General features: G+C 47.7%; 1 protein-coding gene across 3 annotated transcripts in view; it reads right to left on the bottom strand.

Annotated features, from left to right (window-relative positions):
• Positions 1 to 25,424, bottom strand: part of APBA2 (amyloid beta precursor protein binding family A member 2) — a 241,508-nt gene that overhangs the window by 197,623 nt on the left and 18,461 nt on the right. For all 3 annotated transcript variants that reach the window (XM_029951927.1, XM_029951928.1, XM_029951929.1), the window contains exon 2: positions 4,524 to 4,630. The gene's annotated coding sequence lies outside the window, so the exon portion shown is untranslated. The remainder of the gene's footprint in view (positions 1 to 4,523; positions 4,631 to 25,424) is intronic.

The raw sequence follows: 25,424 nt of genomic DNA, 5'->3' as shown, positions 1-25,424 counted from the left end.
GAAGACACAAATTACTAACACCAGAAATGAAAGAAATACTGTTCCCAGAAACATCAAAAGCAGAATAGTAGACCACAAAGAACTCTATGCCGTCAAATTTGATAATTTAGATAAAATGGACCAATTTTTTAAAAGATATACACACCAGACTCACATAAGGAGAAAGACAAACTAAACAGCTATCTGTGTTAAAGAAATTGAATCAATAATCAGTAATCTTCCCCATAAAATCACCAGGCCCAGGTGACTTCTCTTAAGAATTCTACCAAATGTTTAAGGAATATAGGATACCAATTCTCTACAATCTACTTCAGGAATTGGAAAAGTAAGGAACCCTTCCTGACTTATTTTATAAAGCCAATATGACCCTAATATCAAAAACAGATAATTACAAGAACACTAGGGACCAGCATCTCTCATGAATATACACTTAAAAATCCTCAACAAAATATTAGCAAATAGAATCCAACAATATCTGAGAAGAATTATACATTACTACCAAGTGAGATGTATTCCAGGGGTGCAACGTTGGCTCAACAAGAAAATAAATTGATATAAGCCATCACACATAGACGAAAGAAAAAAACAAAACATATGATCGCATTAATTGATGCAGGAAAAGCACTTGACAAAATCCAACACCAATTCCTGATTTTTTAAAAAATTCACCAAATTAGTCACTGAGGAGAGCATCCTTAGCTTGACAAGGGGAAACACAAAGCAAAACCACCATAAGATACCACTTCACACCTAGATAGTTGGCCACAACTTTCCAAAAAAGTTAAAAACAAGTGTAGGTAAGGACCCTTCACAGGAACCCTCACATCCTGCTGGTGAGAATGTAAAATAATATAGCAATAGTGGAAAACAGATTGGTGGTTCCTCAAAAAATTGCCATATGATCCAGCAATTCCATTCCTAGACATATACACTAAAGAACTGAAAACACATATTCAAATACCTGTACACATACATTCATAATAGCATGATTCACAGTAGCCAAAAGGTTGAAACAACCCAAATGTCCATCAATGGATGAATGCGTAAACAAGATGTGGTATATAAGTACACAATGGAACAGTACTCAGTTATAAAAAGGAATGAAGTTCTGACACCTGCTACAACCTAGATGAACCAAATAAACATTATGCCAAATCAAAGTCCATTTGGGCTGCTGTGACAAAATACCACAGACTATGTGGCTTATAAAGAGTATTTATTTCTCACAGTTCTAGAAGCTGTGACAGAAAAGATCACATACTGTATTATTTCTAATTGTTCAGGAAACATCCGTTAAAGGTAAATCGACAGATGCATGACACTGGGAGGCATTAAATGTTACTAAACTACACATGTTAAGATGGTTATTGGTTCATTTCTGTTATGTGAATTTTATCTCAGTCTTTTTTAAATGTAGATAACATCATATTTAATGGTGAGAAACTAGAGACTTTCCCCCTAAGATTGAGACAAAGGTGGGGAGCGGGGGTGAGGAAAAAAACAAGATCCAAATGCTGCAGGCCACTCAGGTTGCTGACAGAAAATCACACACTGGATTTGTCAGCACTGGGTGCTGGTGACCTGGATGAGAATTCTCGTGGAATGAGAGGGCAGGAAGCTAACCAGATTAAGCTGAAAACCAGGCTGACTTTTGGTTTTTAGGAAAAGAGATCAGAAACGTTTCTTCATCCTCTCTTGAAACCGCTCAAAAACAAAAGGAAAATCAGAAATATAAATAAACACTATACCTGCTCATCAGAAACTGATTTTTTTCAGTTCTAGGGGATGTTTGTTACGGTCTTCTGATTTAGTCTATCCTGACTGATACATGTTTTATAAGGATTTAACCCAAAATTATGAAATAACTATACTGGTTAAATAGAGCATCCCCACCAAATGAACACTGTGAGTTAAAATCATCTTCACCACAATAGGGAAGTTCAGAAATAATAGTGCATGCATAATCTTTACAAATGTGGAGATAAATCGCGGAAGATACAACTAAAAGCAGGGAGCAGGATAGGGCAGGGGTTGCATCAGGATCATAGAGGCAGTAGCCAAGAGTCTGCTATTTTTTCATAAACCTTATAGAACTCCTGACTTCTCAAAACATGTATATGTACAGGATATTGATAAAGTAAAAATAATATTTGAAAAAGAGAACCCAGGGCTGTCAAAGGGGCTGAGAGCAGGTGGTGCATGTCAGGTCACAGCCTGAGAGGACCTGGCCAAGAATGCTGTGTAAGCACACATGTGCACAGGGCTGGGTCCTAGCTGCCTCGGTTTCCCCAGGACAGGGCCCGGCACAGTGATGGAGGTGTGGCTGAGGTTTTGGAACTGTGGCCATGATTCTACCACTTTCCAGCTCTGTGCATGTGAGCAAGAGCCTCACTTTTCTCCCGGGCCTATAGTGGACATTTAGGGAGTCACCTTGTGTGACTCCCAGCACAGCGCCTGGCCCAGCCAGGTGCAGAACGAATACTGCCCTTACTGCTTGTAAGTTCTCAACACATACTTGAAGGAGCTGCCATGCTGCTGGGTTGAGAGGCAGAAAGGAGACATAATGGGGTGGGTCAGGATGTTTCCCGAAAGACGGTGTAAAGTGGGGTTGGCACTGAGCCACTCGGTGGGGTCTGGATTAGGAACCAGATGGTGGAGAAGTGAAGCACAGCAAGGCTTTGCGGGGAGGGTAGTGTGGGAGCCAATGAAGGTGCTGTATAAGAACAGGGAGCCGAAGGCCAGGCAGAATGGCCGCTGAGGGACGGAAAGCGGGCTGGGAGCCTGGCCCGCTATACACTGTCGTCGGGTACCCCGCTAGGAAAAGGCCTCGTGTGGGATGATAACCCAGCTATTGATGATGCCCGCCACCCCTTTGCAGGACAGGCTGGACCACTCTACTGACCAGGCTCTACAGGCATATGGCCTGTCCTGGGAAGAGACTGGCTATGGTCTCCGAGGCACTGTGCGAGTCCTAACCCTCAGTATCTGTGACCCTATTTGCAAACAAGGTCTCTGCAGATAGTCAGTGAAAATGAGGTCACTGGAGTGGACTCTAATCCAACATGACTGGTGTCCTTTTAAAAAGGAGAAATTTGGGGGGTACTTGGGTGGTTCAGGCAGTTAAGCATCCAACTCCAGCTCAAGTCATGATCTCGCAGTTCGTGAGTTCAAGCCCAGCATGGGGCTCTGTGGTGACAGCAGAGTCTGGAGCCTGCTTCGGATTCTGTGTCTCTCTGTCCCTCTCTCTGCCCCTCCCCCACTAACGCTCTGTTTCTCTATCTCTCAAAAATAAACAAACATTAAAAAAATTTTTAAGGGGAAATTTGGGGGCACCTGGGAGGCTCAGTAGGCTAAGCATCCAACTTGTGGTCTCAGCTCCAGTCATGATCTTACAGTTTGTGAGTTCGAGCTCTGTGTTGGTCTCTGCATTGACAGTATGGAGATTCCTTGGGATTCTCTCCCTCCCTCTCTCTCTCTCTCTCTCTCTCCTCTTCCCCTACTTGTTCATTCCCTCTCTCTCTCTCTCTCTCCCTCCCTCAAAATAAATAAATAAACTTCAAAAAAGAATAATAAGGGGAAATTTGGACAGAGATAAAAACACAAGGAGAAAGCTACATGGGGGTTACAACTGTACCAGCACAAGCCAAAGAAGGCCAGAGACTGTCACCGAACCACCAGAGAGAGGCCTGCAGCAGACTCCTCCTCCAGTCCCCAGAAGGAGCCATCCCTGCCAGACCTTGATTCAGGACTCCCAGCCTCCAGAACCGAGAGAGAATTAGCTTCTGTTGTTTAAGCCGCCCAGTCCGTGGTCCTTTGCCGCAGCATCCCTCGGAAGCTAATACAGGCCTGGAGGCTCTCGCTCCCAGCAGGTGACACCCTCAGACACAGCCTTGCCTAATGCCTCAGTCACAGCCTGACTGTCCCGCACCATCCACTTGGGGAGACTTTCCACAGTGGTCCCCAAGCCCCAGGCTGCCTGGCCCCCACCTAGTGACCCTGGGGAGGCCCCTGACCATAATGGCGACATCTCAAGTCGACCACCTGGGTCAATGAGTAGCCTGGAGTTCGGCAGGGAAACCCTGCCCCATCCTGCGGGCCCTGACTGCTGCACTCCCAGGAAGAGTCACTTACCTGGATGCCCCTGGCCCAGTGCACCCTAACAGGAAGGGAGGTTCCCCGGGGAGCCAACACAGTGCCATGCACAACACCAGGGCAGCAGAAAGCTCCCTGGTAAATCTGATAGGGGAGGCGGGTGGGGTCATAGGAAACAGTCTACTGTGTGGCCACTGGTCCTCTAGGGACACCCTGAACTCCTTCTTGCCTTTCTCGGTAAAATTAATGTGTAAAAACAGAAAGCAACGAAAAATTTTCATGTAGCTGCATTTAAGCTTTTCTTAGAGAGAGGTGGGAGGCCACAGGATGCATTGCTGTTCTACCAGCTCCCATTTAGCAAGGGGGCTGGGGTGTATACGCAACGGCAGGTGGGGCCCAGCACAGGAGTGACTGTCACAGGTCCTACTCACTCGCAGTCGCCAGGCCCAAGGGGACTCTCAGCCATCCGCAGGACGGTCCTGGCCTCGGAGGCTGGTTTGCCCACGCAGGATTCAGCAAAGCTTAAATCTTCCAGAGACTGAAACAAGAGAACACAAACAGGCCATCAATGGGATGCAAGCAAGCTGCTTTTGTCTGATCACAGGAGCTCTCCTATCTGAGCGAAGGACCACGCATTAAAAAAAGAGGCTAACAGCTCCCTGCACCGAAATGTCAAGAGCAGCTAAGAACTGCGGGATCAGAACTCTGAGGTTCTGCAGAATAGCCGAATGTTTCAAAAATCAAAGAGTTGCAAGTAGATCATGAGTCTCTCCAAGTTTTCAAGTGAGCCCTCCTGCTCATTCCCAAAGGTGAGCACGCACAGACAGCTAACGATTTGAGGCCACCAGCGCCTGGACCTCAGCCGAAAAGAGTGCGTGTGTTTCACTAACCCTTTTGGAAGAAGACACGGGAAATCCTATAGCATTAATATTTCAGGTTTCACTTGATCTAACAGGAAATGAAGCACAATCTTCAAAGTTCTGTTCCCAATTTGTTTTCCAAAGAAGCAAAATGCTACTCAAATACAGAGCTTGATGTCGTCTGCATATGTGACACACATGATGGGGAGTTCTGGAAAACACATCAAACAGCCTTTGCAAAGACAGACTGACCATAATGCACATGTGGGTGCACCATGCAAGCTATCCCCTGTGCAAGTGACACCATTTCCTCCCTGACACACAGGGGCACCAGTGCCCATCCCACAGCCTGCAGACCAGGGCCACCCAGGCATGGGCCACTGCCTGGATCTGTGCAAGGATCTGGACTACACAGGCACCTGGGTTCACATCCTAACTCTGCCTCTTACAGCCTGGGAGGACTGTGGACCTTTCCATGCCTCAGTTTCCCTACTTCAGAGGAGGATGGAAGCATTATGATATTGGGGTTCAAGCTTCCCCTCTAGTACCCGGACTTGTTCTCCCTATCATGTCAAATGAAGGCACCAACCCCCATGACTTACAAGGTACTTTAAGCTTTTTTGTTTTTTTAAATTTTATTTATTTATTTATTTTTACTTTATCCATTTTGAGAAAGAGAGAGAGTGCAAGAATGGTAGGGGCAGAAAGAGAAGGAGAGAGAGAATCCTAAGCAGGCTTTGCACTGTTAGCACAGAGCCAGATGCAGGGCTCAAACTCATGAACTGTGAGATAATGACCTAAGCTGAAATCAAGAGTCGGACACTCAACCAACTGAGGCACCCCAGGTTCCCTGAGCTTTAATGTCAATGGCTGCTGCCATGTGCCCTATCCATAAAACAGGCCACAAGCTGAAGCCCTCCTGAGTGCAAACGTGACCCCATCCTCCATCACGGGCCCTCTCCAAAACCAATGGACGAGGGCATCACTGTCCACGCAGGTAACAACCAGGCCAAATCAACCTGTGCCTGCCCCACCCACAGTCAGGGACACTATTGGAAGGTATGGAGCCATGATACAACATGACGTGGTCACTGACTCTGGATCAGAGCATGCAAGGCAGCCAGCTCCCAGACGTCAGCCTTGCCCATTGCTTTAGGCTCCCCTCAACAGGCTCCAAGGCCCCAAGCCATTGGTGCTTCACCCCTTTCCCACCAGTGTTCTAGTCATTCCCTTCTTTTTTGTTCCTCCAGAATCTTATTAACCAACTCCTATTCATTCTTCAAAACCCAACGGGGAAAGGCATCCCTGAACTTCAGTAGTAAGCACACTCTTCTCAGTCTGTCCTGTTTCTGCAGTTTTCGTTCCCAACCATATCCCCTGCTCCCTCTAGGAGCATACCTGGCTTCATGAAGGTAGCACTTCAGACCGCAGATGCCACAGCAGCCAGCAAACCAAGGACATGGGCCTCAAACATAGCCTTAAAGGAAGGGGAGGGTCCATGCAAGGAGCTACAAAGACTGGGAAAGGGCTCTGAATGGGAGCACTGGGTTGGGGTCACAGACACTAGCCACAGCAGATGGGAAGTGGTGAAATGTGCCACTGAATGTGCCATACTGAGCGCCAAATGCCAAATTCCAAGGCCACCAGAAATTTCTGACTGTGGAGGGGGCTATCATGTCAGTTTGGTGCAGGATGACCTGGGAAGGGAAGGGCTCATTCAGGAGTCCCCAGAAGAAATGCAGAGGTCCCTGTGGAGTTCAGACTTGCAGAGTCCCTTGGAGAGAAGCCCCCCAAGGGACGTGTTGATGAAGCCATTCAGAAGAGGCTGCATAGAAAAGCTCTTCCCTGACTCCCCCTGCTCTCCATGACCTCAGGCCCTGCATTCTGTATGGAGAGCCTCTTGCTAGTCCCCAAAGCTGCATAATTACCACACTGCACAAAACTGCCTTTCACCAACCTGTTAACTGCCATGAGCCACAGGCTGCCACGTGCAGTGTGTCCCCGCGGCTAAAAATACAGCCAGCTTCTCAGGGACACTCCTCGTCCAGAGGCCATCAGCAGGGGTGGAGGTGAGGCTGCCTGGGAAAGTCTTCCTTGGTTGCTCATCTCCCCTCCATTCAAAAGCCATCTGTGGGGCCAATCCACTATGTGCCTAGCTTGGGTCCTCAGCTCTCTGCCTTCTGCAGTGCCTGGCAGATGACCCTCCCTGGCAGGAAGCAGGTGACACTGCGCCCCTCTCCACTTTCCCCTGCCCTACCCTCAGTCACTCACAAGGCCCACCCAGAAAAAAGGATCACACGGAAATGGTAAACACTCCAGAAACTCATAAATCCCCACAGTCATGAACTGACTGGGAGTAAATCCTGGCGGCAGGCGCCCTCCACGACTCCCCCTCAACCCCAGGAAGAATACAGAGACATGGTGGTGGATGGGTATGCCAGGCCAACACTTGTGCTCCGCTTCTGACAGCTAGCCAGCTTGGTCTGCCTCACAACGGATGGTGACTGGTGGCAGGAAGAGACCCTACTGTGAACAGTCAAGCCAGGGCTGGGCTGGCACAGGAACGCTGCCGGAGGATCGCCTGGCCTGTCAGGCGGGACACAGCACTGGCAACGTCACACCCAGCTCCACCAGGTCCACACCGACACTGGGCCCCTGGACAACCAAAAAATGACCAAGCTTGGGAAGGCAGAGCTCACAGGGTCAGGCCTGCCCCCAGGGTCAGAGGCAGCTCCAACCTTTGTAGCCTGCTAGAGCCACTTCTTGCCTATGGCCCTCTGTGTGTGATGGCTGGACTGACCAGTCTTGCCCCGCCCCTGCTCACACTCCCACAGATCACTGTGCACAAAGTGCACGGTCTTCTCTCAGTCAGAGGAAGGTCCCACCACATCCCCTCCCCAGGACCCAACAGCCCAAGGGAGCCGGTGAGGCTTTCCTCCACCTGGTCCCTAAAGAATCAGAGACAGAAAACATCCGATGGCCAAGAGGTGCATGAAAATGCTCCACAGTGCTGGTCATCAGAGAAAAGTAACTCAAACCAGAATGAGATATCACCTGACACCTGTCAGAATGGCTGGTATCATAAAGACAAGAAATAACAAGTGCTGGTGACAATGTGGAGAAAAGAATCCTTGTGCACTGCTGGTGGGAATTAAGTTGGTGCAGCCACTGTGAAAAACAGTGTGAAAGCTTTTCAAAAAACTAAAAATAGAACTTCCATTTGATCCAGCAATCTACCTGTGGGTATTTATCTGATGAAAATGAAAGACTAACTCCAAAAGATATTTGGACTTCTCATGTTCATTGCAACATTACTTATAATAGCCAAGAAATGGAAACAACCTGAGTGCCCATTGACAGATGAATGGATAAAGAAAATGGAGGAGAAAAAAAGGCATATATATATATATATATATATATATATATATACACACACAGTAGAATATTATTAAGCCATTAAAAATGGGGTGCATGGATGGCTCAATTAATTAAGCATTTAACTCTTGATTTTGGCTCAGCTCATGATCTTACGATTGTGAGACTGAGTCCCATGTTGGACTCTATGCTACGCATGGAGCATGCGTGAGATTCTCACCCTCCCCTTACCTCTCAGCTCCTCGCCCTCTTTCTCTCAAAAAAATTAAAATTAAAATTAAATAAAATATTAAAAACAGGAAATCCTGCCATTTGCAATAACACGGATGGACCTTAACAGCATTATGCTAAGTGAAATAAGTCAGAGACAAATACCATATGAACTCACTTATATGTGGAATCTAAAAAAACAAAAACTAAGAGACAAACAAAAAACCTGAATTCACAGATACAGAGAACAGATAGGCAGAGAACAAATGCCAGACGTAGGGGATGGAGGTTGATGAAACGTGTGAAGTGGATCAAAAGGTAATAAGTCCTGGGGCTATGACAGAGACCATGATGACTGTAGTTAATAATATTGTATTGCATATTTGAAAATTGCTTAGAAAGTAAATCTTAAAAGCTCTCATCACAAGAAAAATAATTTTGTAATCACGTATGGTGATAGCTGTTAACTAGATTTAATATGCTGATCATTTCACAATATATACAAACACCAAATCATTGCTCTGAAACTAATATAATGTTATATGTTAATTATACCTTAAAAAATCTGAGAAGGCAAAAAGATAAAAACCTAGGTCTGAGAAGACAGAAATGAGAATGTCCAGACCAGGGGCAGGGCCCAGATGTGTAAGCCAGAAGGTTCTGCTGAGGCTCTGTCCTGCATAGACACAGCCCAGTCTCCAGGTGGCATCCAGCAGCCAGGGTAGCCATATCCCCCTCACGGCTCTCAAGCAAATGGCACACGGCCCTGGCAGGTATCCTGACACAGCCCAGTCTGTGTCCAAGAAGCCCTTCATGTTTCCTCTACCTCCAAGGGCCAGAGAATGAGGGATTGCTCTAAATGTCTGTCCAGGAAGCCAAACACGGGTCCCCTGATGGACAGAACACAGAGAACTTGCTCTCATCATCTCCCAAAGCCTTCCCATCTCAGTTAATGGCTACTTTGTTCAAGTTGCTGAGGCTGAACCCTTGGAGCCATCCTGGGCCCTTCACCTTCCCTCGCCCTCACACTAATCAGGAAATCATGCTGGCTCTACCTTTGAAGCCAGCACAGACTCCCAGCACTGCCCCACCATGACCACTGATGCCTGGGCTGCGCCTCCATGCCTTTATGGCTGCATGGTGCCTAACATCTCATTACTCTATGCTGGCGCCTTTAAATCTAGCCCTGGTGCACCAGCCCAAATGATCATCCCCAGTGGGAAGTCCTCACCACAGTCTCTGAGACCTTACACGATCTGGCATGCATCCCTTCCACCACCCCTCATGACCTCTCCCTCTATACCTTTGCCTTCACTCACTCAGCACCAGTCACCTGGCCTCCTTGCACTTCCGTCATAGATACCAAACAGATGGTACCCCAGGGCCTTTAGATGGGCCATACCCCAGCTATCCACATGGCTCTCTCCATGCTGCTGCTCATACCTTACTCTCCCTAATCACCCTCCTTAAAACCATAATACCATCCATCCAGGCTTTCCTGGCCTCCTCCCCTGCTTTATGTTTCTCCATAGCTATTGCCATCACCTAATATCTGATACATGTCTTTTATTTATCTTGGTTATCACCTGCCTTCCATCCTTGGAAAGCCAGCTCTATGAGAGCAGAGATTTTTCAACCAACATTCAATAAAAACATGTGGAATGAATGAATAGGTCCATCCTCCACCTATGAAGAAAGCAGGACATATGTATGCCACAGCCAGTGCCAAGTGGCCCAGGGAGCTGATGGGGACAAAGTGCTGCTGTCCACTTCACATAGTGACAATAATGAGACTCCAGCACTGCCAAGCTGCCTAAAAGGAAGAAGAGGGAGCCTTTCTTGGGTCCAAATATGCCCCAAAAGGAGGCTACCAGGAGTCTAGACCTGGCAGCATCAGGTCCAGCTTTCCTTTTAAAGGTGAGGAGCCAAGGCTCAGAGGCCAACACAAACCCTCCACACCACACTCCAAGCTTTGCTGTAGTCTGCAGCCCGGACCACTTCTCAGCAGCACCCCAGTAGCAGTGAGCACAGGGTCCAGATGCGAGGCTGGCCACAAGCACCCCCAGAGGCAGCTGCACAGTGGTGAGGAGCCCATCTAAAGACAGACTGCCTGGGGCTTCCCGAGAATCCCAGCAAACAACTTCACTCCCCCGGCTTCTCCTGTCCCATCTAGAACATGGAGGACCTCAGACATCTCAGAAAGAACATTAACATGCACCAAACTGCCCAGAGCAGGACTAGCCAGGGATGAGTTAGCACTGTGACATCTCTAAATCAACACCTTCAACATGAGGCTGCCCTGGGACATGGGGAAATGAGAAACAAGAAAAGCACCCTGAAAAGATGGAGAGGAACTAGAATTTTAAGCAAAATAATAAGATGAAATAGAATTCAGCAATCCACACATCTAATGGCTCTGTCCTCAATACCCTCCCAGAATTCTCCTTACTGTTCTAACGTGAACACGTTCCACCAGGTCTTCTGAAGAATACTTTGCAGACAGGAAACACCAAGGTTCACCATAATTTTCATTTAAAAAAAAATGTTCTTCCTATGATGGTGTGGAGTGGGGGGGTCTGGAGCAGTCGTGCTGGCTCGAGTCCACGGCTGGATGACAAGAGCCTACTCCCTGTTGCCGGGCTCCCTGACACCACCCACGACAGATAAACCCAGCCAGAGACAGGCCCCTCCATGTCCTGCTTTCCCAGGAGGGGCAAGCTGGGCGGAGAAGTGAGCATGGCCCTGTGCCCTCATGCCCCAATCCTCGGCAGGGCCCTGGTCTCCCAGAGCACAGGTATGGAAACAGCCAACGGATGGCAGGCAGAGGGGCACTCCCTCGCTTTGGGGGACCATGCTGGGCACTGGCTTGAAGGAAAGTCTAGAAAGACTACTCCTGCCAGACTGGCCATGGGGGCATAGGCTGTGCTCTCAGGTAGAGTCCATGCCAGGACAAAGGTAGAAAGGGGGCCCACTCCCCTTCACAAAATCTCAAATTCACAGGCACCCCACCTCAATGGCCCCACACCTTTCATATGGTCCTAGGAGTCAAGGTTTGTTCTAAAAACATCTGTCCTTGGGAAGGTACTCTGCTCTGGTGCCTGTGACAATGGCCATGTAAGGGGTTTATGCAGATTCCAAAGGCAGCAGGGTCACCAAGTCAAGTGTGTGGGATTAAAAAAAAAAAAAATCAGGATTAACTGTGAAAGACTCAATGGTGACTTTGTTCTTTTTTTAGTGTTTATTTATTCTGAGAGAGAGAGAGCATGAGCAGGGGAGGGGCAGAGAGACAGCAGAATCCAAAGCAGGCTCCAGGCTCCGAGCTGTCACTACAGAGCCTGATGTGGGGCTGGAACTCACGAACCATGAGATCATGACCTGAGCTGAAGTCAGACGCTTAACCGACTAAGCCACCCAGGTCTCGTAAAATGGCGACTTTGGAAGGCAATGACCCCAAGGCTCCATGTATCTACAGAGTGGTGCTGGGGATGAAAGGGAGAGCAACACCCAGGCCCAGCAGAGAGAGCAGAGGGACACACATGGTTTAGGGCAGGAAGATCAGCACAAACCCAACCCGCTGGCCCAGAGCAGCAGGTCCTCATCCTCGTCCTCGGAAGGGAGCCCCTTGTCCTGAAAACTACACCAGGGAAGACCCTCCTTCCAGGAAAGACTCCGGCCCATCTGCCCAGCAGGAAGGAAGCCAGCAAGTCTGGAGCCTCACCCCAAGAGTTAGCACAACAGCCCTGAGGGAATTCTATTCTTAACCTGCACGACAGGCCAGCAGAGGCCAAGGAAGGGCAAGTAAGTCACTTGCTCAGGGTGGCAGGGCTAAGTCCCAGGAGGAGTCAGGGCCCAAAGCCTGGGGTGACCACATTCTGAAACCCTCTCTGTTCCTGTGCCCACTGTTCCACCTTCCGTCTCAGCATCAGACACATGTAGCATTCCCTGCAGGATATGATGATGTGGCCACACTGAAGCACTTTTAGGTATATTGTTGTACGCTGCCGACTTTTGAGAATGTTATCATTTTGTTTTATGCCAAAAGGACACTTCTCTTTGACTATCACAAAAATCTCAATATGATCAAACAGGGGTAAGTAAGATGATGGAAATGCCACTAATTATGTAAAAACTCTCCAAATGGACTAAATTTTTGCGTGCTATATGAAGTTTTTTTAATTTAATGGATCTGAATTGGGAGGAAATTTGAGGGGAATCTGGCACATGACTGGATCCCAAGATAACTAAAAGCTAGCAATAGGTGCTAAGCCCCCAAACGGCTCCCTTGCCTTCTGGCTGGGTCACCTCACCCACCATAGGAAGCTGATGCCCCTGATCTGCACTACGGGCCTGTCATGGTTTCAACAGTCTAAAGCTGTGGCTGGGCGGGCTGTCCCATGATGGATGTACCAGACACCAAGTACAGGACCACGGACTGCAACCCGTCTAAGCTGAGCATTCTAGCCGAGTTCTCTGGAAATCCACACCCACCGCCCACCTCTCAGGATATCCGATGCATGTCTAACAGGCACCCTGACCTCAGCATGTCCAAGCTGGACCAAAAGACCCATCTGCACCCACAGCCTCCCCCACTCCCGGATGACTACAACTCATCACCCAGTTGGGGACACCCTTGACTCCTCTCTCACCTGACCACCTCCAAGCCACCAGTACCCAGTACTGGCTTGAGTTTCAGATGCCTCCGGCACTCTACCTCCTCTGGTCCTCCCCACCATCCTGCCCAGCTATGGCCTCCATGATCTTGTGCCTCCTAACAGGGCTGCCTGCTTCAACCCTCACTCTATACAGCAACCTACCTTACCTTCCAGGGTGGTCTTTCAACACAACACAGAGGAACTATATTCTCAGTGCCTCGGATAAGCTTGGGCTACAAAAGCAAAGTTCCATGGACTGGGTGGCTTATCCACACAAATTTATTTCTCACAGTTTTAGAGGCTGGAAGCCTGAGATCAAGGTGCCAACCTGGTCAGGTTCTAGGGAAAGCCCCCTTCTGGGCTGCGGAGCACCAACTTTTTGCTATGTCCTCCTGTAGTGGATATCCTCACAGAGCTGCCGGCCTCTTCTTAGAAGGGCACCAATCCCACCATGGGACCCCACCCTCGTGACCATATCACCCACAAAGACCTCACTCCTGACATGGGGTTGGGTATTTATTTCCATAATGAATTTGGGGGGACACAAACATTCAATCCAGGATGTGTGTGCATGCCCTTATAATGGCTACACTTCAATAAAATGTTCACTTAAAGAAATCAAAAAAACAAACAAACAAAAAAGCTGGGGTGGGGGGGAGCAGCGCCTGGGTGACTCAGTCAGTTAAACGTCCGACTTGGGCTCAGGTCATGATCTCACAGTTAGTGAGTTTGAGTCCTGCATCAGGCTCTGTGCTGACAGCTCAGAGCCTGGAGTCTGCTTCAGATTCTGTGTCTCCCTCTCTCTCGCCCCTCCCCCGGTCACTCTCTGTCTCTCTCAAAATAAAATAAAGACATAAATAAAACTTTTAACAATAAAAAAAAATTTTTTAAGGAATCAAAGAGGGTGTAATAGGGAAGGGGAAATGGGGGTTGGGACTGATGAAGGGCACAGGGGATGGGAATGTTCCAGGACTACGGGGTGGTGGTTGCACGACACTGTGAGCATATTAAAAAGCTCCGCCCTGTATACTTTAAAGGAATGGATTTTACAATATAGGAATTATATCTCCAAAGCTGTCATAAGACTTTTTAAATCATAAGTCAGATCACACGCTCCCCTCCTCAACCACTTCCTCCAACGGCCCACTGCCACTCGGAGTAGAAGCTCTCAGGACGGCGGAGAAAGCCTGCGCTCCCAACATCCACTCCCTTTGGCCTTCCTCCAGTCACCTGCTCTGCCCCAGCCTCACAGGCGCTCTGCGGTTCCTCAGACACACGCCACCTGACCTCCACGGCGTCCCACTCACCCTGAGGCTTCGTCCCTCGTCCTGCCCCGCACCCGTCCTGACCATCTCATCTGGTGGCCTGGTCCCCCTGACTCCTCGGTTCTTATCCCCACGTCTACTTGCGTCCGTCTACCTGTCGCACCACAGCTGCCCACCGCCTACGGGCCATTGTGGGGCAAAGAGGTGTTAGTGACTTGGCTACCCTAATTGGTCCCTGACTACTCAGCCCCTTAAATGACTGATTCAATAACAGGACTGTCCCCAGGACACACACGCAGACCGATGCTCAGGGAGACCAATGGCCAGGTGAACAGAGTGGCCACTTCGGCCAGGGTCTGAGGACTTCAGCAACAGCTTGCCTACCAGCCCACACCATGCTTGGGACCAGCTCCCTCATCAGTACCTCACAAATCAAGGGTCAGGCACGGATTGGGGGTGAGTGAAGGTCCCCCAGTAGGACCTGGAAACACAGCTCCCATCTGTGACTTGAGGGGAGACTGCCTTCCCCACTCAGGCCTCCAGCTACAAGGGCATGTGGGGCCTATGGAGCCCAGCCTGCTGGGGAGGAGGGCCACATCCCCACCAACACACAGAAGGGGACATAGGCTCTGCCTTCTGAATGGTCACAGTTGGAAGGATGCCATTAGGAAAACCTCCCCTGCAGAACTGTGGGAAAACAGCCTGTTCCAGTTGAGACACCCACATCCAGGCTATTTCCTGTTCCCACAGAAAAAGATATCAGTTCTCATATGGAAGAGACCTCAAATCCCTTCCCACCTTTCTCTCTATTCACGCCCTCCCCATGAGGCAGCAGGGACGGAACACGGACTGCCCTGGGCACACATGAGGCCACAGCAGCAGAACAGTAGCCTGTGTGTCTTCCCGCTGTGCCGTGGCATCAGCCCCCTCAGAACGCCGCCCTGCCGCTCACTCTCCACCCACTACAGGGACAACAAGGCTGGGCAGTGGCCACCCTGCTTCCTGTCTCCAAAGCCTGGCTCCTCCACAGGCCCCACACTCCACGCACACCCATACCCGCCCAGGTGTTCCTTGAAAATCCTACAGGCCGCCAGAACATTACAAGACAAACAACACAGAATCCAAGAGCAAAAACTGGTGAAAAGGAGCAGGGGGGAGAGGGTTCCTCGTGAGGCCGCCTTGCCTCACCTCGCCAGTTCAGAGCCTCACAGAGGCTCCCAGTGATTATTAATACTGTTATTTGGGCTGAGTAGTCAGGGACCAATTAGGGTAGCCAAGTCACTAACACCTCTTTGCCCCACAACGGCCCGTAGGCTGTGGGCAGCTGTGGTGCGACAGGTAGACGGACGCAAGTAGACATGGGGATAAGAACCGAGGAGTCAGGGGGACCAGGCCACCAGGGGAGCACCAGTCCCCAGACATAAGCCAGTGCCCCAGAACCCAAGCCCTCCCCCACGCCACAGGAAGCAAAGACTCAACAGGGTATCACAAGGGGCACCTGGGTGGCTCAGTCAGGTAAGTTTCTGACTCTTGATTTCAGCTCTGGTCATGAACTCACTGCTTATGAGTTCAAACCCCACATCAGGCTCCCTACTGACAGCACAGAACCTGCTTAAGATTCTCGCTCTCTCTCTGCCCTTCCCCCAACTCACACACACTCTCAAACTCTCTCTCTCACTCTCTTTCTCAAAATAAATAAACTAAAAAAAAAGGTTGTCACAAAAGGCTAGTCACCAAATAAGTACACAACTAGTTGAGTCAAAATACTTGCGAAAACCTATGGAATGCATGGCACAGTGAGCCTTCCCCTAACGTAGTTAATAGTAACAATAACATATCAGTATTGGCTCATCGATTGTAACTAATATGCCATGTTAACACTGTATGTGAATAATAGGGAAAAGCAGCCATGTGAAAGTGAGCCTGAACTTTCTGCTTAGTTTTTCTGCAAAGCCTAAAACTGCTGAAAAGCATTAAGCCTCCTAACTTTTTTCAAATATGATGGCTGATAGAGGGCTAAATTGTAAGAACAGATACCACTGAGGAGCTAATGGATAAACTCAAAGGTGAGGCTTAGGGATTCTCCCAGAATGCAATGCAAACAGTCCCTGGGAAGCAGCCCTACAGGAGGCCATTAGGCTCCAGAAGCATCCTCCCCAAAACCAGCCACCACATCCTCCTGGTCCCCAAATTGAGGACTGTTAGTAAGTTCTCAGGGTTTTGGTTGTTCACCTTCCTCCCTACCCCAGACTATTTTGTGTAGGGTTGGGGAGGGGTGGTGGGCAGCGAGTGTGGGGACAGCAAAGGAACCTTAGAAAATACGCAAAACCTTAGCCCTTGCCCTTGGCCTCTCCCAGGCTGCTCCATTTCCCAGCTCATGGCCTGAGGGAGTATTCTCTCTTTATTTAGCCATTGGTGGTGAATGACCTTTATTGTGGGTTTTCTGTTTTTTAAAAAAATTTATTTCTTTACACGGAGTCCCAATGAAGCCTTTCAGAAAAGCATTTCAGCACTCTCAGAAATTTAAATATGCACATCCCTTCATGCAACAATGCCATTTCCAGAAGGACTCACACAGATCTGAAACGATGTCTGTATGAGGATTTTTCATTGCAGCCATCTTTTTAAAAATCTGGAAACAACCTAAGTGCCCATAAATAAGAGAGCAGTTAAATAAATTATGGCGGAGCCCGCATGCTGGAACCCTCTAAGGCATTTTTTCTAAAAGAGTACAGACCAGTATGTACTGAAGGGAGAAATCTTACAGCCTACTGTTGAGTGGAAAACGGTAAGATGGCTGGAGACTGAATGTCTGTGCAGAGATCCCAGTTAGAGATCCATCAAGCAAGCTGGAAAACGTACACAGGCCTGCAAGCTCATGTATGGATGCAAAGGCATCCAGAACAGACCAGAAAGGGCAGAACGCCTGTCAGCAGGTGCCTCTGGGGAAGGGAGCGAAGTAAGGGAGGGAGGCTAAGGGGGTGTTCACTTTTAATTTATTAAATATGGGTGTACTGCTTGAGTCTTTTACCCAAATACATCTATTATTCCCCAGCACTATAATGAAACCCACAGCCCGTGCCTTCCAGGATTCCATCTCACCGTCAGGAGCTGTCTGCCATAAGAAAAATGACCAAGGGGAAGGGGACGGAGCGGCGGGAAGAGAGGGAGCGGAACTTCCCACACAGGCACCCCTGCTCCTGAACACGAGGGCAGGGTCGGGGAGAGTCAGAGTCTCTTCAGGACTGCAAGCCCTGGTGCAGAGATGCAACCCTCCCAAATGATCAGACATCCACACACATCGCAGGGAGAGCCCAGAGATGACCAAAACACACAGGGGGGCCAAGAAAGACAGAAGACAAGGGTTCAGGGACCTTGGGGATAAGATGTTCTAGGCCGGAACAGGGGGAGACACTGGGGTTTTAATCTGGGTGGGGGAAGGTGAAGAATTCAGTTCCATTCACTGAGTGGTTTATGCACAAACGCGTCAGGGGCATGTGGATGTGTGTGGTGGGTGGCGTGTGGAGTATGTGGTGTGCATGGACTGGGTGTGTATATATGTATGTGGTGGGTGGCATGTGCAGTCTGTGTGTGTGGTGTCTGTGGTGTGTACAGATGGTGTGGGTGTATATGCATGTGGTGGGTGGCGTGGGTGCTGTGTGTGCAGAACTGGGGAAGACAGGCAGGCCGGCAGCCTGGCACACGCTGCAGTGACCAGCTGTGCCCTGGCAGCGCTCAGGGCCCGGAGCGGGGGAGGGGGTGCAGAGCGGCAGCACCTCCCCCACACCATGACAACCCCAGAGCTGGGGCATCAGGCTGTGGTGCTGAGCCTCCAGGTGCAGAGCATGAAAATCGTCTCCTCCCAAAACAGCACCCACAGAGGGCAGACCCCAAGTGCTCTGGATTCTTTAACCTTCTCTGGGGAGGGGAAGGTCGGGGATAAACTCAAAGGAGAGCCCTGCAAGGGGGACTGTACCATGAGAAGCAGGTGGCGGACACGCAGAGTCCCTGAGTGAAAGTGCCGAAGGGAACACACGCAGCTTGTCAACACAGCCACCCTTCTGAAATCTGGGCAGAACATCTCCTCCCACAGTGCAGCGCAGGCCTCGCGGGAGTCCACGGCACAACAAAAGCATCCAAAAAAGAGACTTTGCTGCAAGATGGCCCCAAAACCCCAACCTGCTCCAAACTTCTGCTGCAATGTCAAATCCTTCCAAGATGCAGAAGCAAACATACATATCTTCCTGGGTACAGATCTCCCCTTTTAAAGCTACGTAATAAAAATTAAATTCTCATACAAACCACGCTTGGAAGGGAGCCACTTTCTCAGGGTGCAGAGGCCCTGGATGCAGTGGGCAGACCGCCAGCCTCACCCCGTTTCATCTGCACCATCCCAGGCACGGATACCCAGAAGGGCAGCAAAGAAAGTATCTTCCAACCCCTCTGTTAGAAGGCACTCTCACATTATTAAAACGCCAAGATAGGGGCGCCTGGGTGGCTCAGTCGGTTAAGCATCCGACTTCGGCTCAGGTCATGCTCTCGTAGTTTGGGAGTTCGAGCCTGGCATCAGGCTCTGCGCCTGGAGCCTGCTTGAGATTCTGTGTCTCCCCCTCTCTCTGCCCCTCTCCCACTCACACTCAGTCTCTCTCTCTCTCTCTCTCTCTCTCTCTCTCTCTCTCAAAAAATAAAATAAGGACATAAAATTTTTTTTTAAAAAGCCAAGATAGTAATTCTCAGACTACACCCGATGGAAACCTAAAATATTTTCTAAAAACCGCAAGTTTCTTCTAACCGTTTCTCTCCTTGGGGCGCCTGGGTGGCTCAGTCAGTTAAGCATCTGACTCTTGATATGGGTTCAGGTCATGATCTCACATTTCATGGGATCAAGCCCTGGGTCAGGCTCCGTGAGGACGGGATAGAGCCTGCTTAGGATGTGCTCACTCTCTTGCTCTCTCTCTCCCCCCACCTCTCTGCCCCTGCCCACTGCTCTTGCTCTCTCCTCTCTCTCTCTCAAAATAAATAAACTTTAAAAAGAAAGAAAGAAAGTTTCTCTCCTCAAGGACTTCCACACGGAGAAAAGAATACCACGTGCTGGGATAGTTATCCAAGACATCGGCCCACAGATGTGTAAGACCCCGTGTCCTAGAAGAGTCCAAGGGTGCCTCACCCTCCTGCAGCCTGTCACTGACCCTGGTGAGGGAGGCCCCTCACAGAGGCCAAAGCTACTGGGCACAGCCACTCATTTACCCAAATGTCACACCCACGGAATAGAATCTGCAGGCATGGGTCTTTAAAGCCTCAAAACATACTACGAAGTGACTTTATGCCACAACTAATGGAATTTCTTCCAAACCTTTTTTTAAGGTTTTGTTTATTATTTTTGAGAGAGAGAAAGAGACAGAACACAAGTTGGGGAGGGGCAGAGAGAGAGGGAGACACATGATGTGAAGCAGGCTCCAGGCTCTGGGCTGCCAGCACACAGCCTGATGCGGCGGGGCTTGAAGCCACAAACTGTGAGCTCATGACCTGAGCCGAAGTCAGACACTTAACCGACTGAGCCACCCAGGCACCCCTCTTCCAAACTTTTGATAACTGCTGAAGGTCTAAAGACTGTGAGCCACACACGGTGGGACATGCCCTCTCCCGTCTGCTTCTGGAACTCCGTCACTGGACCCAGCACGCATGGGGCTGAGTCCCCAGCCCCAACCCGCTCTCCTGCCAACCCCGTGGGCTCCTGTGAAGACAAAACAGCTGACAGATGTGAAGGCATTTGTTGTCACACACAAAGGGCAGGGATGGCAACACCAGGAGGGGTGGACCCCCCTGCTTTAGAGTCAGTCACTGAGCAGACTGCCCCAAGCCCGCCTCCAACTGTCCAGAAGTTCTCACATTCAGGCCTCGTGTGTAACACATGCACACTGTGGTGTGGAGGCATTCTGCTTTATATGTGACAGAACTCAAAAGTCCCCTAGCCCAGGCAGTGCTGATGTGTTGAATACCAGAATGCAGGCTCCGTGACACAAGGAAGCCCTGGGCTCGCCCACCACGGTGCTTGGCAGTAGGTGTTCAGTAAGTATGTGCGGAATGATGAGTGAGGGGATAAATGGATGGATGTGATGTGTCTTTGAAATCTTTTCCTTGTGAGTTTTTAAAGGTGTATTTTTTGAAGTAAATACACACACAAGATGTCTTCAAGTAAAAGACCCAGGGAACAAAGGATAAAAATCAGGAGGCATTAGGGCCAGGGGCCTGCCCTCTGACATCCCTTCAGCTTGAAAGGATTTTCCGACAACTGCATGAGGGTGCTAGAAAATGAGGCCAGCACTTCTTTCGTTTCTAGGGAATCTGAAGAGTAAAGAGGGCCAGCCCCAGGAGGGTGCCGAGTAACAGCCTCCCTCCAGCCAGCCAGCCAGCCCCCTCACTCCGCTCCTGCCCAGTTAAGTAGCCAGCAGCCTGGATTTCAGGGCTTTGCATGAGGTCTTCATCCTAACAGCCTGTCTGGAGCTCCATGTGGTTCCCTGGGGGGGGGAATCCAGTCCTGAAGGAAGGCAAAGCCTAATCAGCCCCGTCACAGATTCTAAATATCCATGTCACTGAAGCCTCAGTTTCTCCATTTCAGATTTCAAAGCATAAGAGGACAGATCTTTGAATAACCCATCCTTCCTAATCCATAGTATATATTCTCAGAAATAGAAAGTTTCTCTTCTGACCATTCCTTGAAATAGCCTGGCTCTTACATGTGACAAAATGATGCAAAGTGGCATCTCCATGACCCAAATACAGACACTAGAAATATCCCCATGTTTCCGAGTGGCAATAAAAGTATTTAACATAATTTAATATCGAGCCCATTTAATAGAATTCAAAATAGCTTAAGCAAATACACTATTAGATCGGATATGGAATGACAAATTCAAACAGATACAGCTACATAAGTAAGATCAAGAAAAAAAATCACTTTATAGCTATATAGGATTTCTAAAGATGACGCTCTTGAAATCTCTTTCAAAACAGTATGTTCCAACTTCCTACTAATCCAAATTACTCTAGTGACGTCTGGCTTCAGCGCTAGCTGCAAATATGCAGCCTCATTATTGTACTTGGAATGGCAATAAAAGGAAGCATCTATTTCCATCCAGCCATCACTAAAGCCAACATGAATCTATAATCTTCGCTGTGACAGAAGAATCAGAAACACTTCCAGCTGGGCTTAGAATAGTCTAGGGGACTGTCCACAGGGCCACGGTGTAGGGGCGGGGTGAAGGGATCACCACAGCAACTACCTTTGGGGTTTTTTTTTTTTTAATGTGAACCATTTCTGGATGGCTTAAGCAAGATGTATTTTGATTAAAAAGCTCTATTAAATTGAAGAAAGAGAAAGAACCCATAAACAGCTCCTGATGGAATGAGTGAATATCATAAGCCTCAGACCTGTAAATGAAATGCAGGGAAGTGCACTGAACTAAACCCCCTCCCTGACCCCAGCATAGGTCCGGGCATCTTATCTCCACCAAGCAGGCCAGCAGACAAGCTTCAGCCGTGCAGTCCTGTGCAAGTCCCAAACCCCAGCATGACATTATCTTATTTGTTCAGGGGAAGTAAAACGGTCCAGTGCTGGTGGCTGTGTTCTTTCTTCCCGACAAGGCCTAATTGCTATTGTCCTTCTCTGGGATTCAGTCTCCCCAGATAAAGAGTGGGAAGGCGGCCAGCAGAACTAGACGTTTCACTCACAGGCTCTTCCGTCGTAACCAGACCTCGGTGCACCATAGTTTCCAAATCAAAAATGCAGAACCCATGAACAGAGAACCTGCTGTTCCAGAAGGTATTTACATGAAGTCAAAGTCAAAATCGCATCTTCCTATGGTTGTTTTTTTAACACAATTAATCAATGTTTCTTACTGCAAAGCCTAGAAGATGTTTAACATTTATAACCAGATGCATTGTTTCTTACTGGAAAACCAGAAAATGTAAGTTATTCATATAGTGATCCTCCTTTTTGGAAAAGAATCACATTTATGAAACTGGGACATGTCCCAAAAATCAAGACTTTATGATCGATCTTATATTCTAATTTTTAAATAATGTCATATTGAGCCCAGTGAATAGAATGCAAACTATCTCTGAAGCAAATACACTACTAGACAGAACTGATATGAAACTAAAATTTCAAATAGATACAGCTACCTAATAAAAATGAAAAGAGAAAAACGGGTTCATTGCTATGTAGGATTTCCAAAGATGATGTTCTTGCAACCAGTCATGGTTTTGACATCTATAAAAGCAATTAATTGCAGTGCAATGGGACAAGTGTTCTAAGAAAAAATGGTGGGCACACACATTATTCAAGAAGAACAATGTTTGAGGGCTGATACTTCCAGACCTCATGACTTACTATAGAGCTACAGTAATCAAGACAGTACAGTATTGATGAAAAGAATAGACAAAAAGATCAATGGAATAGACTAAAGTGCCCAGAAATAGGCCTACATAATAATTATCAATTGATTTTGGACAAAAAAAAAAAATCAAAGGCAAATACAACAGAGCCTTTTCAACAAATACCAGAACTGGACATCCACCTGCAGAAAAATGAATCCAAACACGGACTTCAGATCTTTCCTAAAAATTAACTCAAAATGGGTCAAAGCCCTAAATGACAAACACAAAACTATTAAGACTCTAAGAAGACAACATAAGGAGAAAATCTAGATCTAGATGACTTTGTGTTTGGCAATGACTTTTCTATATACAACACCAAAGGCAAAAGCCATAAAAGAAAAAATTAATACACTGAACTCCATTCAAATTGAAAGCTTCTGCTTTCACAGTTAAAGACACTGTCAAAAGAATGACAGGACAAGCCACAGACTGAGAGAAAATATTTACAAAAGACATATCTGGTAAAAGCCTGTTATCCAAAATATAAAAGAACTCTTAAAATTAAACAAGAAGAAAATAAACACTCCGACTATAAAATGGGCCAAATGTGTGAACAGACACCTCACCAAAGGAGATATACAGATAGTCAATAAGCATAAGAAAAGATCCTCCACATCATATATCATCAGAGAAATGTACATTAAAACAACTGTGAGGGGCGTCTAGGGGGCTGAATCGGTTAAGTGGATGACTTGAGCTCAGGTCATGATCTCACGGCTCGTGAGTTCGAGCCCCATATCAGGCTCTGTGCTGACAGCTCAAAGCCTGGAGCCTGCTTCAGATTCTGTGTCTCCCTCTCTCTCCCTCGCTCATGCTCTTTCTGTCTCTCTCTCAAAAATAAATAAAGATTAAGAAAAAAAAACAGTAAGATACCACTACACACCTATTAGAATGGCCAAAATCTGGAACACTAACAACACCAAATGCTGGCAAGAATGTGGAGAAAAGGCACTCTCATTCATTGCTGGTAGGATTGCAAACTGGGACAGCCATTTTGGAAGACAGTTTGATAGTTTCTATTTTTTTTCTTTTTTTTCTTTGACAGTTTCTTAACAAAAATAAGCTTACTACTCTTACCATACAGTCTAGCAATTGCATTCTTTGGTATTTTAACCCAAAGGAGTTGAAAATGCATGACCACACAAAGACCTGTACCTGAATATTTATAGCAGTTTTCTTTATAACTGCCAAATTTGGAAGCAACCAAGATGTGCTTCAGTATGTGAAGGGATAAACCGTGGTACACCCAGGCAATGGAATGTTACTCAGCACTAAAAAGAAATGAGCTACCAGGCCATGCACAGACATGGAGGAACTTCAAATGCTTACTACTAAGTGAAAGAAACCAAGCGAAAAAGGCTACATACTAGATGATTGCAATTACATGAAATTGCACAAAAGACAAAACAATGGAGACAGTAGAAAGATCAGGGGTCTTTGGGGTATGGGGATGAATGAATAAGAAAACAGAAGACTTTTAGGGTGATGAAACTAAGTCTGTTGGGCTCTACGATACTCTACTGGTGGACATACATCATTATACATTTATCCAAACCCACAGAATGTACAACCAAGGGACTTCTAGTGTGAACTATGGGCTGTGGGTGACAATGACGTGACAATGAAGGTTCACCAATTGTAACTAATGTACCACTTCAGTGGGGATGTTGATAATGGGGGAGGCTGTGCATATATGGGGACAGAAGGGATATGGGAAATTTCTGTACTCTCCCCTCAATTTTACTGTGAACTTACAACTAAACTGTAAAAACAATCTATAAAAAAAAGAAGATAGTAGGAACTCTCTTTCCCAACTAACCCTGCTGGCGTGATGTGGAGGCTTTAAGCAGAGTCTAGGTGCCACAGATTGAAAACTCCTTCACCAACCCCCTTCATGGACTAGAAATACCCTAATCCTCATTCCTCTTACACAAGACAATGAAGGTTGCTATCAATATGCAAGTAACATCCAGCTAGGGCAGGATGTTAATTTATTGCTCACCATTAGTTTCATCAGGAATTACTGTGCCAGACACTATTACCCCACCAATCACTGAGCACTTCTCATTTCCTGACTTCTGCCATTGGACACGTTATGCTGTGGCTGCTGTCCCCACCCTGCCCACCTGAGGATAGACACCTCTGTCTCAACCTTACCAGGTAAGCAGGCAGGTCAGTCGCTGGCTGCTGCAAGGCTCTAAAGAAATGACATGATTCTTTCACTCAGACTAAATAATCAAATGAGGAAAGGACTTATAATGAAAAGCCACATTCCGTGATCCAGACTTTCCCACAGATGGCTGATCTTTTTCATCATTTCTGTTTCTATTTCTCCTCATGGCTGTTCCCACCCTTCCAATTAATGGTTTTAAACACTTTTAAAATAGACACAAGAGGCACCTGGGTGGCTCAATTGGTTGAGCATCCAACTCTTGATTTTGGCTCACGCCACAATATCACAGTTTGTGGGACTAAGCCTCACATCGGGCTCTGCACTGAAATAGAGCCTACTTAAGAATTTCCCTCTCTCT

This window comes from Suricata suricatta, chromosome 9 (genome assembly GCF_006229205.1).
Source record: "Suricata suricatta isolate VVHF042 chromosome 9, meerkat_22Aug2017_6uvM2_HiC, whole genome shotgun sequence".
In the NCBI taxonomy this organism is placed as follows: domain Eukaryota; kingdom Metazoa; phylum Chordata; class Mammalia; order Carnivora; family Herpestidae; genus Suricata; species Suricata suricatta.
The sequence above is the reverse complement of the archived record's forward strand: the minus strand, read 5'-3'. Positions and strand labels throughout refer to the sequence as shown.